Raw genomic sequence first — 21,420 nt, forward strand, 5'->3', positions numbered from 1 at the left:
CGCACACCTTAGATTTAGCCCCGCGTTATAAAGCATACTTGCCTAACTCATGGTACAGCTACTGGTGGCTTTGCGCTCTAATATTCCAATCGTGCTCGCTCCCGATCCGTAGCGTGCGCGTTTGTTTTTCACACGGGGCTTGGAAACTATGGTAGGGAAATCCACACTGGTGGCGCCCGAGATTACTCTGCGCCATCCGAGCCCGCCGCACTCGTTGAAGGTTGGGGCTCGTGCGCTTGCCTCCGTTTCCGGCGTCATCGTTCCCTATGGAAACAGACACCTTCCGCCGTGGTCAAAGGGGCTGGAGATACGTTTGTTTCGCTGTGCCACTGACTCCACACCATTTCCGCACGATACGTGTCGAACTCAGGGAAGCCACAGCCGAGCAGGCGTGAACATTTGTGAACATTTTGCAACAATTCTACACTTCCAGGCCTTATAACTCTTGATGAGTGCTAGTATGAGTTTGATAAATCTTACAAACTATGTAATAGTGAGCTCTCTCAAACGCGGCTATTCCTGCTCGGATGAACAAACGCACAAGCGCGCCTCTCTTAACGCCGCGGGAAAAGCTAAATTTAGCTCTGATAGCGCCATGCGTGGCGCAACAGCGACGCGTGGCATATGCAGAATCGAGCATTCCCTTCGTTCCGCTCACAACCATAATTGAGTAAGGAACGTGGGTAGTACGATGCCAGAGATACAGTTGACATGTTCTCGTTACGAGCGGTTTTACCACTCGACCACCTTTGGCAGTTCTTCAAAATTTTTAACCTCAATGTCTGCTGAATACACGAAGTTCAATGTTATTACAGAGTTTCTGAAAATTATATACGACACAATCTTTAATCACCAAAGTCGATTAGTTGACAGCAATGCTTACTCGTGCACCACTCCTGTTTTACATTCACCAATTTAGTAGACCGGCTTTACCTCCATCCGATGCTTTCGATGCAATTACAAGCTTTCACTTCTACATAAGCGCACATTTATTATAAACGACTTACCTTTACTTAAATCAATACATGGCTGCATTTGTGAACGTCGTTCCTATGTTGACTTTAGCCCATCAGATAATGCAAACAGCCATGCATGAGCAGGTAGGACCTATGCGATTTTCGACTGGAACCACTTATATTTAAGTCAGTAAGCACGTACACGCGCAGACTCACTTTATACAGGTGTATACCCTGACGATTTTATCCGGCAATACATATCCTACTATCGAGTCCAGATGCATAGTGGCATGTGCGAACTGTTACACTGGCTAAGCGCTGTTGCGGCTCGACGTGGCGTTTGGGCCAGGGATCCACCGGGCCCATCGACTAATTCGTAAGGTAGTAGGAATGAATGAAAAATGGTTTATTTTACATTAGTTACACGGCTCCAGCTAAGGAGGCCTACTGCGAGCAGCAGCATGTTAAACTTCTGAGTTTACATGAGGACACGTCAGCCTCTCTGCACAAAAGGTACCCGCTTTTAATACCGTTGTCTTCCCTAGGCGACTAGACTAGAGAATCTGATGACTGTATCCCGGCCAATCACAATCGTCGAATTGGTCGCAATATCCCACACATTAAATCGCAACATTCCGCTGCACTCCACCTCCGATGGCTCCCCACCTCCGATGCGTGGACCAATCTGGACATCCAAAGTCGGTACCATCCTGTGGTGGCCGTCGACTTGGGCTCCTTTAATCCATTAGTTCAGCAGGTGAGAGACGGAAGAGGGACCTTTTGTGGACCTTTCACCAGTCTGTGTTGACTTCTGGATAGGCGCTCATAGATGGGTGGGGCTGCCTCGTGACAAACGTCTAATTAGTACCCGTAGCACTGTTGAGACTTAACCGACACCTCCTCCGCCAAGAAATTCCACCTGAGGGTAACCAGGCGTCAGGTTGCCCGAAGCGTCCATGTTCTGTCGCGACCTCCGGGATTGTTCTAGAAGTGATGGCTGATGTCACGCTAAAGCTCGAGTAGCCGAGCCCTCGCTTCGTCGTGTCCTTCTCCCTGGGAACATAGGCACACACACACACTCGTCGGCGTGCCCGAGCGCCACGCCTACCGGACGCTAGGATCCCACGTCGCTTTACCAAGGCCTACCCCTCTCTTTGTGGCGCGCTCTCTCTCTCTCTTTGTTGTGGTGATCTCTCGGCAAGACGGAAATAAGAGTAAGTTGTCTATCTCAATAACATCGTTAGCGACACGTGCAAAACACGCTAAAAAATACTCTGAGCTCGTTGCCTAAAATCCCCGGCTCAGACCATCTGCATTCTTATTTTCAGTCCCTTTTCTATACGTGAACCCGATGTTGTATTCCTGCAAAAAGAGACTGCATGTGAGCACTCTCTAATCTTTTCCTGACATTTGCTTTAGCCGTGCAAGAGGGCAATCGTCGCTCTCGATCTTTAATTTCTTGCCTTCAGTATAGAGTCCTAGCTTCTGAATAGCCTATACTAAGCATAAACCCTCTTTCTCCGTTGGGCTAACCGTCTCGTCTCGCGGTATAAGTTTTCGACTGCGGCACAGTATGGGATGCTCTTCACCGCGTTCGTCAAGTTCGGCAAGGACCACACCTAGACCACGCTTGCTGACAGCACCTAGAGAATAAAATTTCTGGAAATGTCTCTCGAGACAACCATAGGCTGTGAAGTCAAGGCTTTTCTCTCAAAATAATCCAAGTATTCCGAGTAAGCTCCGCAACGCTTCCACTTTCGTAGACTTACGCACTAGCATTCCGTTACTGATGTTCATTAAGACCCGAACTATAGAAATCATTTTTGAAAATGTCGTGTAATGTACGTGCTCGGAACTACAAGAAGATTTTACCTCATTTCTAACTACTACCACCAACGCACTGAGCAGGACTGAAAACGCTGTTCTCTTATGAATATACCTGTGAGACACGCACCAACGGTTTGCTTTTCGGTGTACCAATACCGAGAAGGAACAGGACCAACACCTTCTAAATTTGTGTGGTTAAACAACGGCTCCCCCAAATAACGCGTCTAACTGTGAAAGAAAAATCTAGCTAAAACTACCGATAAGTGAACTAATACTAACGCGCCACTACAGGTTTGTAATAAATAACCTAGACTTGGCGGTGCATACGTGTCTCACAAAAAGTTAAGCCTTTCGGTTTAAAAAGAAAGGCATATCGAAAAAAAAGTTTAAAAAATGTATGAGCTCGCAAACCACGATATTCTTTCAGAATATCAGCGAGCTTCTAAAGCAAACAATCTAAACAAAGCTTAAAAATTCAGTATTAAAACAGTCTCTTGTCTCGGAAATATCAAAACGTTTAACCAAACTCTAAAAAAAATTAAGAAAAGAAACTGTGCTTTCCACGAACCCTGTATCGCCGTTATTCCATCTGAATAGCCTACGGCTGTGTCATCTTTTTAAGCCGTACTCAATACGGGCGCTGTATGAAAGCTCTTGTCAAACTTGTCAAGCAGGGAATACAAGGGACACGTTGGCCATTCCCCTCGCTGCAGAGCCCCGATACTTTCGTACTTTCCACCGGCCTTTGTGGCATTTGGGCCTATACATGGACAATGCACCCGTCCATTCCGCCCTAGCCCGCCCGCGTGCGGATGCCCAAAAGGCGGATGGTGTCGCAAAATTCGATGCACGCTCAATTCGCACGAGCGGATCGCATGCACACTCCTATTGGGCGACGCGACTTTTTGACAGCTGGCAACCGTTCGGGCGGAGCAAAAGTGTTCAAGGTTGACAACTACCTTTGACAGCAGACATCGCCTCCTTTGCGTAGAGGAGGCGCTGCAGCAGACGACACTGGCATGTCTTCGAATGTATAATTTCAAGTTTCCGCGTCGCGGTGAAAATGCGACTCTAGGCTACCACATTCTGTTCTTCAACCGCATGTGTTGTATTCGCACCGTCATCCTTCTTCGAAACACTGCACAGTCATCTTATCTTCTCCACCTCTTGAAGATCTATTGCAATCGCATCATGTCGCAACAGGCGACGTGTACTCGGACGATTACTTTCAGTTTGCGCTGCCTCGGCTGGTTGGGCAAAAGCTCTCGAATTACACAACGTGTTGCGTTCTACGTCACGCGAAAGTGATAGTGTCGCCGGAAGCGATTCGTCACAAATTCCCGTGTTCGTTGCGATGGCACGGTTTCTGTAGTGCTAGTGACAACTTGCAAAACTATGGAACGCACGCACATCTGTCGCGGAATACAGCTGCGTAGGCCGCCAAGACACACCTCTTTACCTCTGAGCACGCGTGTGAGGCTCCGAGTACAGCTTGCCGATATGTTTGCATTTGCTTGCTCATGCTTTTTTTTTCACTCTGCCTATTTTAAGAGAGTGCTTAAAGCACTTGGATGCATGAAATGCTCTTTCATTTTTTTACATATATAAAGCCACCAAAGATGAGGCATCAAACATGCATATCAGAAATTTAATAATTGCTACTTGTAAACTTTCAAAACAAAACATAACCTTAAATGATGTGCTCAGCGATGAATGAAGTTCTCAACGTGTTCCTAAAGGATGTGCATAAGTGGTTAACTTCATGCAGCAACGAATTGAAGGCTAAGCAGTGAGTGTACAATTCATTATGACTGGTTTAAAGCAATATGTATGTATAGCGGTGAACTTATGCAGACGTATGTATACTGAGCAGTTGTTTCCAACGGGAGTATTTATTTGAAAGCAAATCACTTACGTTGCTGATAAGAGAACTTATTTTGAGTGAAATCAAATAATTGCATTCTTTCTTGCCAGCCTGGGTGGCCAATCTGTTGCCACCTTGCTACTTAACATACCTAATTTACCATTTCAATAACGTCCAAACATTACCAAAACACACAAAATTAAGCAGTACCCCGACCTATGGCAGCAAACAAGGATCTTCGGCATTGCCATTTGCTGGGCGTGTTGGTAAACTGAAATCACATTTAGCGCCAGCAAACAAGAACGGAAGGGAGCCGGAAGGGAGCATTGTGTTGTCGTCTCCCTTCCATCCTTGTTTGCTGGCGCTAAATATGCTTTAAGGATGTTCGGCTTGAGACTGTTTGATACTGTCAGCATCATACATGCATGTTCCATCCTGATTGCTATACATATAAAAAATAAGCTCACACAGGGTGCACATGATCCATGAACTATTGTAAGCTCTACTCAGGTTATTTTAGTTAGTTGGGCATGGGCTGCATGTCGTTTATGTATTTATGCAGTGACAACCTAGCTAGCTGATGCACAGTGCCATACTTCAGGAAAATGAAAAATTCATAGCGTAACATAAACAGCTGACCAGTACCTGCATTTTATTTGAAAGCAAACAGAATATCAAATGACTTCACTTAGTAGTGAGTTCAGTGACCTGTTGTGGTGTGAAAAGGTTGATGTAGTTAGTGGTTTTGTGTTTGTCTTTCTTCATTAGTAGCTGCTTTAACATGCATATGCCACGGAAATGAAGGCTCATATGGTGGAAGACCGGGCCGCCCAAAAAGTGAGAAAACACTAATAGCCATTTTTTATTTGAATAACAAACCAGTAAAGAGTTCCTTAGGACCAGTTTTGTTAATGTTGCACAAGCTGTTCTGCGTAAAACTATAAGACTGTTGTGCTCCATTATCTATTCACTATTTGTGTCGCCAAATGAATGATACTTCCATTAGCACTGGGAGAGCACAGAAATTTCCAGTCAAGAGGCCATTGTGGCTCAGCCTCTGTGCCAAATGTAAAATTGTTCCAGAAGATAATATGCAAACTGGTGAATTGGGTATGCATTCACATCTACTATTCAAATCCACACCATCCCAAGTAATCTTTCGTTCCTTGGTGCATTGCTCAACATTGTACAGACTTTTTTCCAGCGCTGTGTGTGTGCAGTAATATAACTTGGTAAATCAAAGCTGTGGTTATTCAGTACACTGAAAGCAACTTTGCGTGTGGGTTGGATAACCTAATGCTCCTACATGTGGATCAGCTTAGTATTATCAGCCGCTTTGTTTTCTAGTTAACTGTTAAGCCTGAAATATACGGCACCGCTGGACAATGCTGCATTCCTGCAGGCACGCTAGAACAGCTTGGCTATGCACAAACAGCCCTTCACATCGCACTTAAATTAAGGTTGTTTGGATTTGCTCTCACAATGAGCTTATCAGCAAAACTGCCGAGCATTCAAAAAAGTGTTTGAAAAGTCAGGGTGGAAGCTCAGGTTTGCCGGTGTGACGTTTTACATTTATAGTGCAAGGACACATCGATGGACAGGAAGGATACCACACAAATCCTCGTGTTGTGACCTCGTAGTCACAATGCAAGTAGTTCTTGTGGTATTCAACTATAAACATGTGAGGCAATCTGTATATTAAAAACTGCATCAAGTAAACTGAGACATCATGAAAAGCACCATAACACAAAGGTGTACACATTTTTTGTCACATCAGCTCTTTGTGGTGCAGGTCAAATATGTATACACGCTATTTGTAGCTGCAAACAGCATGCATTTCACATTTAGAGCTCAGAATGTTCAATGGAAACATATTTTAATGTGTCAGACATACATATGGTACCTGTGCAATGCTTAGCACACAGATAGCTATATTTGGTGCAACTTGAGTTGCACATTCATAAGGGACTACTACATGCAAAATCCGTTTTGCACCTCTCCTTTGATATTCTACAATCCGACACAGAAGTACAGACTGGAATTTTTCTTTATGTCAATATTTAAAAGGCAAACAAGTTTTTGGCATCACAGGTCTCAATCTTCCATACAGAGCACTAATTGCATGTTCAGAATGTGCAATAATTGACGATGGTATATCTTCGAATGTGAAAATAGTGTGTTCGACATAGTTTTACCAGCATATTTTTGAACTTACCCATAAGTTCTCTGCCCCACTTGTATAACCCTCCTTCAGTACTGGTATCTGTGCTGTGCCTTCATTATCGCAGTAAATGTTGTGAAAGCTGTTAATTCATAAAGTAGAAAGCCTACCCAATATAAACAAGAAACTTGCAGGCAAGGTAATTACGACAAACCAGCTGAGATGGTGGCACTCTTCTTGTTTTTGCTTGTGATAGCACAAGTGTTCCCACTTGTGCTGCTGGATGGTTCTGGCCGATATGCTCGCGAAAGTTTGGCTCATTCACATTTCAAGGGATGTGTAACTGTTATGTGCAACATCTTCTTCTGTCTATATCAATGACCTAACTATATGTGGCAAGGTTAGGTGTGTGATTATTGGTGCGGCTGAAGTGATGTAACACACATAGTTTCCGCACACTACCCGATTGGCGAAAAGCATGCAGGATTTGGTCTTTGAGCTATTGATTCAGTGGTGGCTTCCCACTAAACCGACTGTTGAAGAGGCAGATTTCTCTTCATCGAAATTCCCATGTGAAAATTAGCCTAGAACTCATGATGCCAAATGCAGTCGCCATGTGCGACTGAAGAACAACACGTGACCGAACGATGAGCAGTGGAATTCATCTCACTAGTATACAAAGAAATGCAGCTGCATTCAGTATTTCACTGCTGGTATACTAAACACAAACCTTTTTATGATTTGTTTGGATGGCATAATCAACAAAACCCCTCTAATAAGCTATAGCAAAAACTAAATAAAAAGCTTCTACCTCATTGGGCTCAATTCTGCATTCTCACATGCAGTGGATACAATTCCTAAATTGATTTTCATACAGGTATAAAAAGCTGTAACTGCACCATGTCATGAAATTTCACTAAGATCAGCTGAGTACCACATAGAACATCTTTAATGGGTACAGTTGGTGCAACGTGCCTTGATATTAGAAGCTGTGCTGTTTTATTCACACACACATGCAACTAAATGCAAGGTACACATGCATTTGTGCTTACGTCTTACTGTGTGCATCAAATGAACAGCACCACTTTTACAACAAGTCATAAACGCAAATAAATTTTTCGTACCTGTCTAATTCCTATTAGCTATGCAGTGATTTTTTTCTCACGTGCAGCAACTCAACTCCATGCATAAGTTAAGTTGATGTTGCTAATCTAAGCTAGACATGGGTGTCATGTCCAGAATATGATAAAATAAAGAAGTGACCATGTGTGTCGGCCTAAAATTGATGGTTTGACAATATCTTACGTGTCTGGGGAGTAAATTGCTGTCAAAAAAGAAAAATTCAGCACACTGACAAAGTAGTGTGGATAGCATAATATAAGGAGCAGACACTCTGCCGGCATTGTCACTTGAATATTTTGCAAGCAGTTCGTCCTCATTGGCCGGCTTAGATCACATAAATAATGCTGACATAACTGTGAAAGCTTGTCTTCAGGATAAACTCATAGCATCTAATAGGCACGTTTATATTGTGATAGCAACTGACTTCTCAGGGGCAATGCACTGTGGCCATGAATATGTTAAGGAATGACAAGAGGCGAGGTCCCCCTTTCCATAGTCTGGCAGCGCAGCTGAAAACAGTTCAGTTATTGAGCGGAAGCGTGGCCTGTGCGAAATAAAGATCAGTCAGATAGCCACTTATAGTGTCCAACATCCTACACACACGAATAATAGGTAGCAGTAATTTACTGGCAGATGAAAGTGCACCGGAAAAACATTTATTGGGCATACTTTGAAGGCCCAAATCAGTTTAATGCACATTATTTGCTAATTACTGTTGGCGGAATGAACACGAAGGAAGAAAATAAATCACTTATCAGGCGCATAATGCTGGTACTTGTGCTATTGTGCGTTTAAACTGAAGGCTCGTGCCATTACAGGCGACATGAACCAGATAATCAAATAGGGTGGATATAGAAAGTAACGGCAAACTTTCGCTTACCCAATTCTGCCTGCATTAGTAATGTGACCATGGCTAGCCATTGAAGAAGAACTCTGGACAAAATTTCTTTCGCGCCGTTCTGCTCGATGCTAGCAGAATATTATATAACATCATACCTGTGACACTTACTTGTTACTACTCGTCCTACGTGTTCATTTTTACATTCATATTGCTTTTTGTCAGCAAACATAAAAATTTTACTTAATAAGAAGGAAGTATCCAGTTCTTACCTATAACATATTCATCTAGCATGCCACTTGTGCCTTCACAAACAGCTTACTCACTAGTCAAAACTAGCAGCACCGATATGCGATATGCAATATAAAGCAATTTCCTGCTATTCACACTAATGTCCACATTAGGAAAATCAAGGCTGCCAGAAATTTGCGTTCATGACATTAGTTCATGTGGGCGCACCCACGTTTCACGACAGCGCTGAATGCCTTGACGTATGCAGTTATTATGATGTTCCTTAATTTCCCCTCACAAATAGAAGCTTCTTCAACCGTGCAGTAACAACTTTTGAAACAAAGGAGGAGCAGAAAAGGAGCAGAAAAGCAGAAAAGGCCGGTGTGATAGGGCTTATCTGTAAGAGTACTAAATATGCAAACGCGATCGGCAACACTTGTGCACAGTTCACTTCTGAGAACACGCACATCGCGTAGAACGAGCACTTCTACACTCAGCAACGCTGCGACATATCGTACATATATATCACGGTTTGTAGCTTGCGAACACATTTCGCAACAGCAAGAACACAGCTCGAACGTCGTCGTCCCATCGGCGCGTCGCAGCCGGCAAAACGGCTCACACGCAGTATAGTACACGCGGAATGGCTGCGATAACGAGGCAATAAGAACTTATCACTACTGATCGTAGCATTACTTCTGAAAGTTGCGAGGGCTGGCGTTCACCACTTCGCGGCTACGATCCGCATACGCATAGCAGAAACCAATCGTGTTCGCTGGGTGCGCTAATCGGATGCTACTTATTTCGCCACGCCTTCAACATGTGTGCTGCTCAGAATGCATGTGCATGTGATGGAGTTCTCATCTGCGACGCACTCCCGAAGCATGGCGCAAGAAATCATGGAGTCGACGGTTTCAAATATTTCTTCCGACGCTCTCGTAAACACAACACACACTTCCTGCACTCCGTCTGTTTCTGTTGGCGATCGCACCTACTGACGAGGTCTGGAAGGGTACAGTGGCTTGCTGCTTTCGATTACTGTCTCCGTGGTTGCCAGATAACTCTAGTAAAAAATCACAAAAAGGAGAAAAAATAGACTGTTTCTGACGCGGCTGTAGCTTAGGCCTTGCGTCCCCGCTTCGCTTCTCTTCGAGCATGCGCCATGTTTGCTGTGACGACACCCGACCCTGTCCGCCCGCCTCGTGCCAGCCATGCTCAATCCGCCTGAGCGGATCGCAGGCGCTCTCCTATTGGATGACGCGGTCTGTTGACAGCTGGCAACCATTCGGCGGAGCAAACGTGTTCAAGGTTGGCAACTGTTTTTGACAGCAGACGACACTGGCATATTTTGTTGATGCAAGTTCAAGTTTGACGCCATAGTTCTACGTAATTGCTCCCATTTATTAAGTTCAAGTTCAATCTATAATAATGTCTCTTTTCATCAATTTATTTATTTAGAGAACGAAATACGAAGAGCCGTGGCCGAGACATCAATGCGTGCCGTCTGCTACGAACTCGAACATATACTGCCTAGCTGCACAGCGCATTTGCGCTACAATACAGTGGGACGTGCAACTATGAGGCATAACAGAATCCTGATTTAATAGAGCATAATTAACATCGACCACAAACCTTTTCCGAGCATGTGTATCTTGGAACGAAATAGCTTCTTTTCCAAACAGTAACAAGACTTCTCCGCAGTCGGAGCGCCACAGCCTCGAATCAAAAGGCGCTGTGACGATTTCTCCATACGGCTGCTGCATTAATCGCTTGCATAGTGCTGCTTGGTTCTTCGCATATTGCGGGCTCAGAAAAATTTACTGGTCTGCTGTAGGCTGGCTTTGTGACTGTGCCTACCCATTAAATTACGATTATGTACACTTGTGTAAGTATCGACGTTTCTGAAAGGCACCGATTACGAATACGAACTATTTTCTCATTTCGAAAAACATAAATATAAAGTTAAAATCATGTGTTTTGGTGTTAAGAAGCCAGTACTTATTTGCAGATATTTAATACTCGCGCTTGCAGTGCGAATCCCAACTGGGGAGCATTAGAATAGGAAATCAGAGCGTTTTTGCATTTAGTCATTGCTATTTATTTATTTATTTATTTCCTCAAAGGTTCCTTGTTAAGACATTACATGAGGCAGTGGCTGTTTACTGACAAACAAAAATAATATAAGTTACGATGGGATGTTTTCGAGGAGCCGCTCAAACTCATCATATTATATACTACATACTTAACAGCTCTATTTTCCCAGTCACTATCAACTGGTGGTATTCCTAATGACTGGCGCATTGCTAAAATAATACCCATTTTCAAATCAGGTGATCGCGCTTCTCCCCTTAATTATCGTCCCATCTCCTTAACCAGCACTATTTGTAAATTACTCGAACATATCATACACAGTCAAGTAATCAACTTCCTTGAAGACTATAACATTATTTTTAAGCATCAGCACGGTTTTCGCAAGGGCTACTCATGTGACACACAACTTGCCGGATTTATTAACGACATACACGCACTAATAGACGCCGGGTTCCAAGTTGACGCAATATTTTTAGATTTTTCTAAGGCATTTGACCGTGTTCCACACCATAGGTTGGTACTTAAACTTTCACAGCTTAACATTCACCCTACTATAATTGCATGGATCACCGATTTTCTCTCATCTAGAATTCAGTTTACATCAGTTAACAATTCTAACTCATGTTATGCTGATGTTACGTCTGGAGTTCCACAAGGCAGCGTACTTGGTCCTTTACTCTTTCTAATTTATATTAATGATTTACCCAGTTGCGTTTCATCTAAAATCAGACTATTTGCAGACGATTGTGTAGTTTACCGATGTGTAACAAGTAACACCGATAGCCACTTACTACAAACTGACCTGGACGCAATAAGTGCATGGTGTTCTAATTGCTTAATGCCATTAAATATTTCCAAAACTAAACTCATGTCTTTCACCAATAGGCCACGAATTCTAACCACCTACTCCCTTGATAACAACCCTGTGGAACTCGCAACTACTTACAAGTACCTTGGCATCAGTCTTCAATCAAACTTATCATGGAATAATCATATTAACCTTACCCTTGCCTCTTCAAATCGTACTCTCGGACTTATTAAACATAACTTAAAAGAAGCCCCAATGCATGTTAAAAAACTAGCATATACAACATTAATCCGTCCTAAACTTGAATACGCGTCTGCCATCTGGGATCCCGAACAAACGTATATCATAAGTAACATCGAAGCCTTGCAGAACCGTGCTGCGCGATTTATATTTTCAGATTATTCACCTTACACCAGCGTCACCGCGTTAAAGAATAAAGCTGACTTGGACAACTTAGCACTTCGCCGTAAAATTTCTCGCCTAACACTTTTCCATAAGCTTTATCACCATCCATCACTTCACGTTGATTTCTTTCAGCCACCAACAGTTATTTTTCCACGCCGTGACCATCCATACAAAGTCAAACGCATTAACTGCCAGTCATCCCATTATGCATCTTCGTTCTTACCACGCACAATAACTGAATGGAACGCCTTACCATCAGTCATTGCCACGGAACCAGACTTCACTAAGTTTCAACATTTAATTCGCTCACGACTTGTCGACTAATCGTATTATTATTCTTTTTTGGGACTTTTACAGTGTTTTTCGATATTTGTTGGTGTTTTTAGTGCAGTTTCCTTATGTTTCTCCTAATATGTACTAATGTTTTCTCTGTAATAATTGTGACCTAATTATCTTGTATGTTAACTATGTTTCACTGTATTATTACTTCTGTTAACCTCTCTTGTTTTTAGTATGTACAAACTACAACCAGTGCTTGTGATTGACCCCCCCCCCCATGTAATACCCTCGTAATGAGGGCCTTTGGGGGTATTTTGAATAAATAAATAAATAAATAAATAAATATGCTCCGTGTCAATGACAGTAGAATGAAACAAGAAACGGCATGTCACCACACATAATTAGGAGGAGCAAATAAGTGTAGTATTGCACCACTAAAGCATTGCTTTCATTGTGATACAGACATAGTGATCACTCGCAAAATAAATTATTTTGCTATTTGTGACAATACACTTGCACAACACAACACAACCAAACCCAGGATATTGAGAACCACCACCGCTACTGTGCATGACTTGTGTTTAGGTGGCCCATATAGTACATTTAAGAGCTCTGTTGCTCTCTGTATGCTATTAAAAGATTCCAAGTCCTTTGGACATCAGGCCTTTCTGGATTTTGCATTGCAGGAAGTTTTGCATTACATTTCTGAGCTCGCCTAATGCACGTGACATACCTTTGCAGTGGCAACACATGTGAACTTTACTTTATTCAGTACGCTACAAAGAACTGCTATTGCACTATCACTTCAAAATGCAGTGTTCAGGCACATTTATAAATTGTTTTCTTGAGGTATAGGTGTGGTAAACTGACATGTTTATGAAACAAAAAGAAAATGCAGACTAACACCACCAATGCGCCAATATAGTTGCTTCCTGTCAGACACCATAATTTCTTTATCACAAATAATGACCACTCCAAGAGAAAGATTAAACTTCGGGGTTTTATGGGCCAAAACCAAGACTTGAATATGTGGCACACCGTAGTGGGAAACTGGAAATTGGGGCCACCTGGGGTTTAAAGGGAAGCTGAAGCGGTTTTCAATTTCCATGAATTGCTGGGATTGGGAAGAACAGACCTAATAATTTACGGTTCCGAAATTTTTTTCTTCGTTTTGTTAATATAAGGGGCGGAAATCGCTTTCTAAATCACCCCCGCGGACACGCCCCCATCGCTTCCCGGAGCGCCGGGTGAGGAGGTTACCAGAGGAGAGAACCGGCGAGAGTGACGTCACTGGCGGGGACCGAGCTGCCGGACCGGCGTGCTGGCATGCGCTGGCATGCCTCTTTCCGTCCTGCGCTTTACTGAACGACGCTACGAGAGATTTGCCGCCGCCGCCGCTCACGTTTGTTTTGCGATTTTCGTAAACTGTTCTTTCCTTCTGTGCTGCGTGAGTGCCTACAGCCAAGGGCGCCCAACATGCCCTCGTTCTGTGCAGCAATCGGCTGCGCAAACACACGCGGGCGAGACGATGTGGTGTTTCACAGGTTCCCGAAGCACAAGAAGCTTGCAGCGCAGTGCGGTGAGGAGAGATAAGTTCGTGCCGACGAAATCAACTGTGCTGTGCTCGGACCATTTCCGCAATAGCCGGATAGCCTTACGACAAATGCGGAAACGCGTTGTTGCTAGCGTTGCTATACTCCGTTTCATACATCAGGTGCAACGCTGTGGAGGCTTGAGATACTTCTTGCAGTGGCTGCGTTCGCACTTAGAAAAAGTTCGGTGTTTCTTGACCCGATTTTTGAGAAAACTTTTCATATATAAGCTCAGTTCTGAATGAAAAAAAAGAATTTACCCATAGAAACAATCCGTGCACTTATACGGCTGCTAATACGTTCTTTTAAATCAATTTTCTTTTCGGCATTCTTTAATTGCAGCCCGTCGCGGCAGCTTCACGTGCATGCTCGCGCGAGCAAATGCCGCTGGCACGCTGCGAACCATAGACGGAAACGCGCGCAGTAATAAATTTTGGTAACCTGACTTCGTGCGTAGCTTCCACAGCGTTGCACCTGAGGTATAAATTGGAGTATAGGCTTGCCTAGTGACATTCGACGTACGGTTGCGGTTATCATGTTTACCACACGGCGGTGCTAAAACTGCCTAATATATTTATGTCAACACTAGCATGGAGCGCGCATACCGATTCTTGATCGAGCCACAATCGCAAAGTCGTCGAACCACATTCTGAATATTGCACATATAATCCCCCTGACCATCTCGATCTGGATGTGTATGATAAGCAACTTCCATGACTGTACCTCGCAGCACTGCATGTGCGCGCTTTAAAACGCGGCACTTACGTTCGCGATCGTGTATCCACGCTCAGAAAACCACGGGACTTCAGACAAGCAGCGGCAAGGTGCTTGACATCGCGGAATTGTACCCATGTTTACAATCTAATGAGAAGTTAGTGCTTCGGCATTCTTCCAGCAGCAAGTTCCCAGTGACACTTTAGCGCATTTTTTCTCCCGTCATTGGAACGTGCAGCTACATGAAAAAAAAAGCATACGTAACAGCTAAGATTTCCAGCGCGCGAGAAGGTGTACACATCGCTCTCGCTTTTGGCACACTCAACATCGTCGTTGCCGCCGTTGCCGCCATCGTTTTCCGTATCGGCTGTCGGTTCGAACATGTACGGCGAAAATACAAGCTGTCCGAGACAGCGAGAACGTTCCATAATGCTTACAACTCAGCTATGCAGACAGAACAGAACAGCGTGCTACGCTCTCAAACGGCGGCGCCGACCGGCGACTGCCGCCACTGACGTCACAGCGGCTCCGACCAATCACGGGCAACAGCGGCGTTCGCGCGATACCCTGAGGCGCTGGTGCGCGTTTTCATGAAAAAACAGCCGCTTGCGTTTGTTTCCGCCCTTTTTGAACGAGATATTCGTGTTCAGGGGACTCAAAACTGTAGAATGCCGCAGAGAACTCATTTTTTTCGAAAAGTGTTTCAGCTTCCCTTTAACATCCATCTCAATGTAAGTATGCGGCTGTTTTCGCATTTCGCCCCCATCAGAATGCAGCTGCCATGTCTGGCTGTCGATCCCGTAACGTCGTGCTTAGCAGCCCACCACCACCACCACTAAGCAATCACGACGGGTAACTGCTCCTCAGGTTCTGTAATCTGTGTGGCTGTATCAAAGCACCGATGTAGCACATGTGCTTCAGTGGGGTCCAACTACCGCACACAAGTTGTGGTGCAGCACTTCGTAATGGCAGCATATGTTGCAGCTGGGGTACAAAAAGTGGAGGGTTTGTATCCCGTGAGCATATGGTAAGTGAAAACTTTGTTCACACTTGTAAAAATTTTTGAGTATGTTCTAAATGACAGCCAATGTTGTAATGCTATTTTATTTTACAAATAGGCTGAACACGTTTGTGTACATGAAATACACCATCTTAGTAGACGTGAATGTAACTGAAGCAATTCATTGCTCCATTTCCTTGAGTAGAGAAAGTGAGCGGGAGGCACTTAAACAAAACTAATGAAGATACAGAGATGCACTTCAAATTTTTTTCATTGTAAACAAGTTCATTACAGGTGTTTGAAAGCTGGGGGCACTTTTCTGGGCCGCTTTTCCAGGCTTTGTTGTGTATGGCATTGTACCCGTACGCATAGGGTCACCAGGAATTCGAACATCATATGTAACTAAATACCCCAACGGAATAGGGAGTTTTAGGACTTGCGCACCCCAAGTTAGAAGACGCAAACTACCGGGCATACAAAACAATGCAAAAAGATACGCAAAATAGCACAAGCAGTGCATAGGTTTTTCATATGCAAAGCAGGTTGGGTGAGCTATTCCTAAATCTCTCTGATTTGGTATGTCTGAAGCTGTACTTGATATTGCTGTGTCCTTCTATAGTAAATGCTGCCTCCATGAGCTCGATAGACATCATCATCATAATCATCATCATCATCATCATCATCATCATCAGTCTGGTTACGCCCACTGCACGGCAAAGGGCTCTCCCATACTTCTCCAACGGCCCCGGTCATGTACTAATTGTGGCCAGGTTGTCCCTGCAAACTTCTTGATCTCATCCGCCCACCTAACTTTCTGCCGCCTTCTGCTACGCTTCCCTTCCCTGGGAATCCAGTCCGTAACCCTTAATGACCATCGATTATCTTCTCTCCTCATTACATGTCCTGCCCATGCCCATTTCTTTTTCTTCATTTCAACTAAAATATCATTCACTCGCGTTTGTTCCCTCAACCAATCTGCTCTTTTCTTATCCCTTAACGTTACACCTATCATTCTTTCCATAGTTCGTTGCGTCGTTCTCAATTTCTGTAGAACCCTTTTCGTAAGCGTCCAGGTTTCTGCCCCGTACGTGAGTGCTGGTAAGACACAGCTGTTATATACTCTTCTCTTGAGAGATAATAGCAACCTGCTGTTCATGGTCTGAGAATGCCTGCGAAACGCACCCCAGCCCATTTTTATTCTTCTGATTATTTCAGTCTCACGATCCGGATCCGCAATCACTACTTGTCCTTAGTAGATGTGTTCCTTTACCACTTCCAGAGCCTCGCTACCTATCGTAAACTGCTGTTCTCTTCCCTGAAACTGTTAAGCATTACCTTAGTTTTCTGCAGATTAATTTTTAGACCTACTCTTCTGCTTGGCCTCTCCTGGTCAGTGAGCATGCATTGCAGTTGGTCCCCTGAGTTACTAAGCAAGGCAATATCATCCTCGGATCGCAAGTTACTGAGGTATTCTCCATTAACTCTTATCACCAATTCTTCCCAATCCAGGTCTCTGAATACCTCCTGTAATCACGCTGTGAATAGTATTGGAGAGATCGTTTCTCCCTGCGTGACGCCTTTCTTTATTGTGATTTTGTTGCTTTCTTTATGAAGGACTACATTGGCTGTGGAGCCGCTATAGATATCTTTCAGTATTTTTACATAAGGCTCGTCGACACCCTGATTCCGGAATGCCTCCATAACTGCTGATGTTTCGACTGAATCTAACGCTTTCGTGCAATCAATGAAAGATATATATAAAGGTTGGTTATATTCCGCACATTTCTCTATCACCTGATTGATAGTGTGAATATGGTCTATTGTTGAGTAGCCTTTACGGAGTCCTGCCTGGTCCTTTGGTTTATTTATTAATTTATTTCACGTACTTTCAAAGCCCGAAGGCATTACAGAAAGGAGTGGATTCAAAACAAGAAGTAATGCAGTAAAAAATACAAACAAAAAAGTATTAAAAAAATATTAACAAAAGGCATTCTGAACGGCGGTCTTGAAGTTAGTAGGGTCGGTGATGAGTGCGATTGAGGTGTGAAGGCGATTCCAGTCCGTGCTTGTCCTGGGGATGAATGAGTCACTGTACCGGTTAGTACGGCACAATGGCACCCCGATTTTAAGGCTGTGGTCAGTGCGGGCAGAAATATAAGACGGAGGGGCAAGAAGAGTCTCTTTTAAAAGGGGGTTAACGTGAAAAACTTTGTGAAAAAGGGAGAGACGGGAAGATTTGCGGCGTGACGAAAGATCAAGTAAGTTAAGAGTTCGTTTCATTGAAGAAATACTTGCATAGCGAGAATAATTAGATAATATAAAGCATGCACTGCGGTTTTGAATACTTTCAAGAGAAACTAATGAAGACTGAGTCGGATCCCAAATGGCTGAAGCATACTCCAATTTGGAGCGAACTAAAGTTTTATAAAGAGTTAGCTTCAGGGAAGAAGGGGCAGAGCTAAAATTACGGCGTAAGTAACCAAGCATGCTATTAGCGTTTTTAGTAATATAGTCAATATGGGAGTGCCAAGAAAGGTTATTTCATATGTGAAGGCCGATATACTTGTAAGAGCTAACTGACGTCACAGGTGCACCGTTAATAAAGTAGGTGTGCGTGGCAGTGTTACGAGATATACGCATGGCCTTGCATTCATTTGAATTTAGTTGCATGCACCAATTAAAACACCACTCAATTACGCGGTTAGGGTCGTCCTGGAGCTCTTGGAAATCTGAAGGATTAGTAATTTTACGGTAAAGAACACAGGCATCCGCGAAAAGCTTTATGGAAGAGGAAAGAACGCAGTTCGGAAGATCGGTATTATATATTAGAAAGAGAAGTGGACCCAGGACTGACCTTTTAGGAACACCTGCTGGTACGTTAGAAAACCTAGAATTACAGTTATTAGTGTTTACAAACTGTGTCCTGCTAGAAAGAAAGTTTTTTTATCCACTCGAGTACATTTGCGTCCAAGTTAAGTTGAGACAGCTTAAGAAGAAGTAAATCATGGGTCACAGAGTCAAAGACCTTGGCAAAATCAAGCAATAGGCAGTCAATGTCGGTACCTAGATCAGAAATTGCAAAGAGATAATTAGTAAATGTTAAGAGCTGTGTTTCACAGGAAAAGTACTTACGGAAACCATGTTGACAGGGGTTGAAAAAGGAGTTTGATTCTAAAAACTCAGCCAAATGTGAATAAATTATATGCTCAAGAATTTTACATGAAATGCTTGTTAGTGAGATAGGCCTGTAATTGCTGGGTAAGTGTGTGTTATCTGATTTATGAACTGGAATCACCTTTCCCACGCACCAGTTGTGTGGAAGAACAGACTGCTGTAATGACTGAGTGAAAATGTGCGCCAAAATAACTGTAGAAAATACATTAGTACACTTCAAAATTTTTGAGTTCAGGCAGTCTGGGCCGACAGAGGAGGACGTTTTTTGATTGTTTATTAGGCAGCTAACACCAATCCAGTCAATAGAGATTGGATCCATGGGCGCAAAACCAGAATTGGATACTAGCGCTAATCCCCGTGACATTGTGGTAACATGTGAAGAGAACACATCATTAAATACATTACAGCATTCTTCAGGAGCAACAGGTTTATCATTTGGGTATGTTAATTGGATTATTTTGCTTGGAGTACCGTTAACTATGGTCCAGAATTTACGAGGATTAGTTTGCAAGATGGACGGAAGGGTAACAGAATAAAAATGCTGTTTCGCACTAGCGGCGGCTGTGTTGTAGTCACGTTCAGTGTGGTAGTAAGTAGACCAATTAGATTGGATTGTAGAAACATTATTTATGCCTGCAGTTGGGTGCTCGCGCGCCCCGACGAGGGCCTACGTCATCCTCGAAGTTGCCGTTACTCGGCGCGGGTCACCGCTCGCCGTTGCCGGCTCGCTGGGTCCGTGCCTTTCGAGCGCATCGAGGACCTGCTGGACGGCCCACAGCTGATCGTCTCGGTCGTAGCTCTTCGCGGCTGCCTCGAGCCGTGGTGGGAGTGTTCTTTATTTAGCGTCCTCTGGATATTTAATGCAGTCCCACAAGATGTGTGTGTAGTCTGCGGGCTCCCTCCGGCAGACTCTGCACATATCTATCGGATATGTCTCGGGGTACATGCGATTCATCAGTTTCGGGCTCGGTAGCGTACGGTCTGGAGCTGTCTCAGTACTACCGCCTCCGCTCGACTCAGTCTCGGGTGCGGGGGTGGAAGAGTCCTGCGACCCAAGCGGTAGGCCTTCGTGATTTCATTGTAATCCGTCATGCGGTCCATGGTTCCGAACCACGTCGGACGGTCTGTCGCCGGGGCGCGGTTGGTTAGCGCTCGCGCCGCGGCGTGTGCCGTCTCATTATGGTTCTCATTGCGTTCCGACGCGTCGCCCGCGTGCGCCGGGAACCACTTGAGTCGTACTTTTCGTTCGTCTAGTTTTACCGCTCGCAGTACCCGCTCAGCCTCCCTGCAGATTTGCCCTTTGGCGAAGTTTCGCACCGCCTGTCTTGAGTCAGCACCGTGTGGCAGTCTGCGTCGGCGATGGCCAGGGCGATGGCTAACTCCTCCGCTTGTTCCGCTTCGGCGCTTCTCAAGCTCGCTGCCGTTCTCGTGGCGCCGGTTGACACCTCTATGACGACCGCTGCGAAGGCGTTCCGTTGGTATTCGGCCGCGTCCACGTACCGCGCGTGTTCGTCGTTGGCATGCTGGTCGATGAGAGCCTTCGCCCTCGCCGCTCTTCTCCCCTTGTTGAACTCGGGATTCATGTTCCTCGGTATGGGGTCGATTCTGGTCTGGCGTCGGACCTCTTCGGGGACGGGGAGCTTCATCTTCACCTCGTTCGAGCGTCTAATTCCCAGATCGTCCAGTATCTTCCTCCCGGCTTTGGTCATGGACAGCCGCTCCAGTTGAGAGGTCCGTTGCGCTTCGGCTATTTCTTCGATCGTATTGTGTAGCCCGAGTTGTAACAAGCGGGTCGTGCTTGTCGACTCGAACAGGCCCAGCGCCGTCTTGTACGCTCTTCTGATGAGCACGTTGATTTTGTTTCGTTCGTGTTGCAGCACTGCATGAAGCTTGCGTGACGAAACAACCGCTTTTTTTGTTACGTAGTCGCTTCAAAAAGGGGTTGAACCAAGGGGACCGTGGCTTGCAAGCAACTGTTCTTTGCGGTACGAAACGTTCGATTAATGACAACAATTTATTTTTGAAAATGCACCAGTTTTCTTCAACACAGCGCTGATCGCAATTAGCAATGTAAGAAGCTGCGAAATTTTCCATTTCAGCGGTAATGGAGGCGAAGTCGGCTTTCCTCTAATCGCGGATCACCTTCATAGTTTTCTTTAACAGGAGCGCGTGTGTTGATATGAAAAGTGAGTGCAAGGTGATCACTTGAGCCTCTTATTTAAAGAATTGGGGAAACTGTGTCAGGGTTCGTAGTGAGAATCAGATCTAGTATGTTTATGAAGAGGCAGACACGCGCGTTGGTTTCAGTACAAGCTGGGTGAAGTGGAAATCCAAACAAGTGTTTATAAACTGGGTACT

This window comes from Dermacentor albipictus, unplaced genomic scaffold, assembly GCF_038994185.2.
Source record: "Dermacentor albipictus isolate Rhodes 1998 colony unplaced genomic scaffold, USDA_Dalb.pri_finalv2 scaffold_18, whole genome shotgun sequence".
Classification (NCBI taxonomy): domain Eukaryota; kingdom Metazoa; phylum Arthropoda; class Arachnida; order Ixodida; family Ixodidae; genus Dermacentor; species Dermacentor albipictus.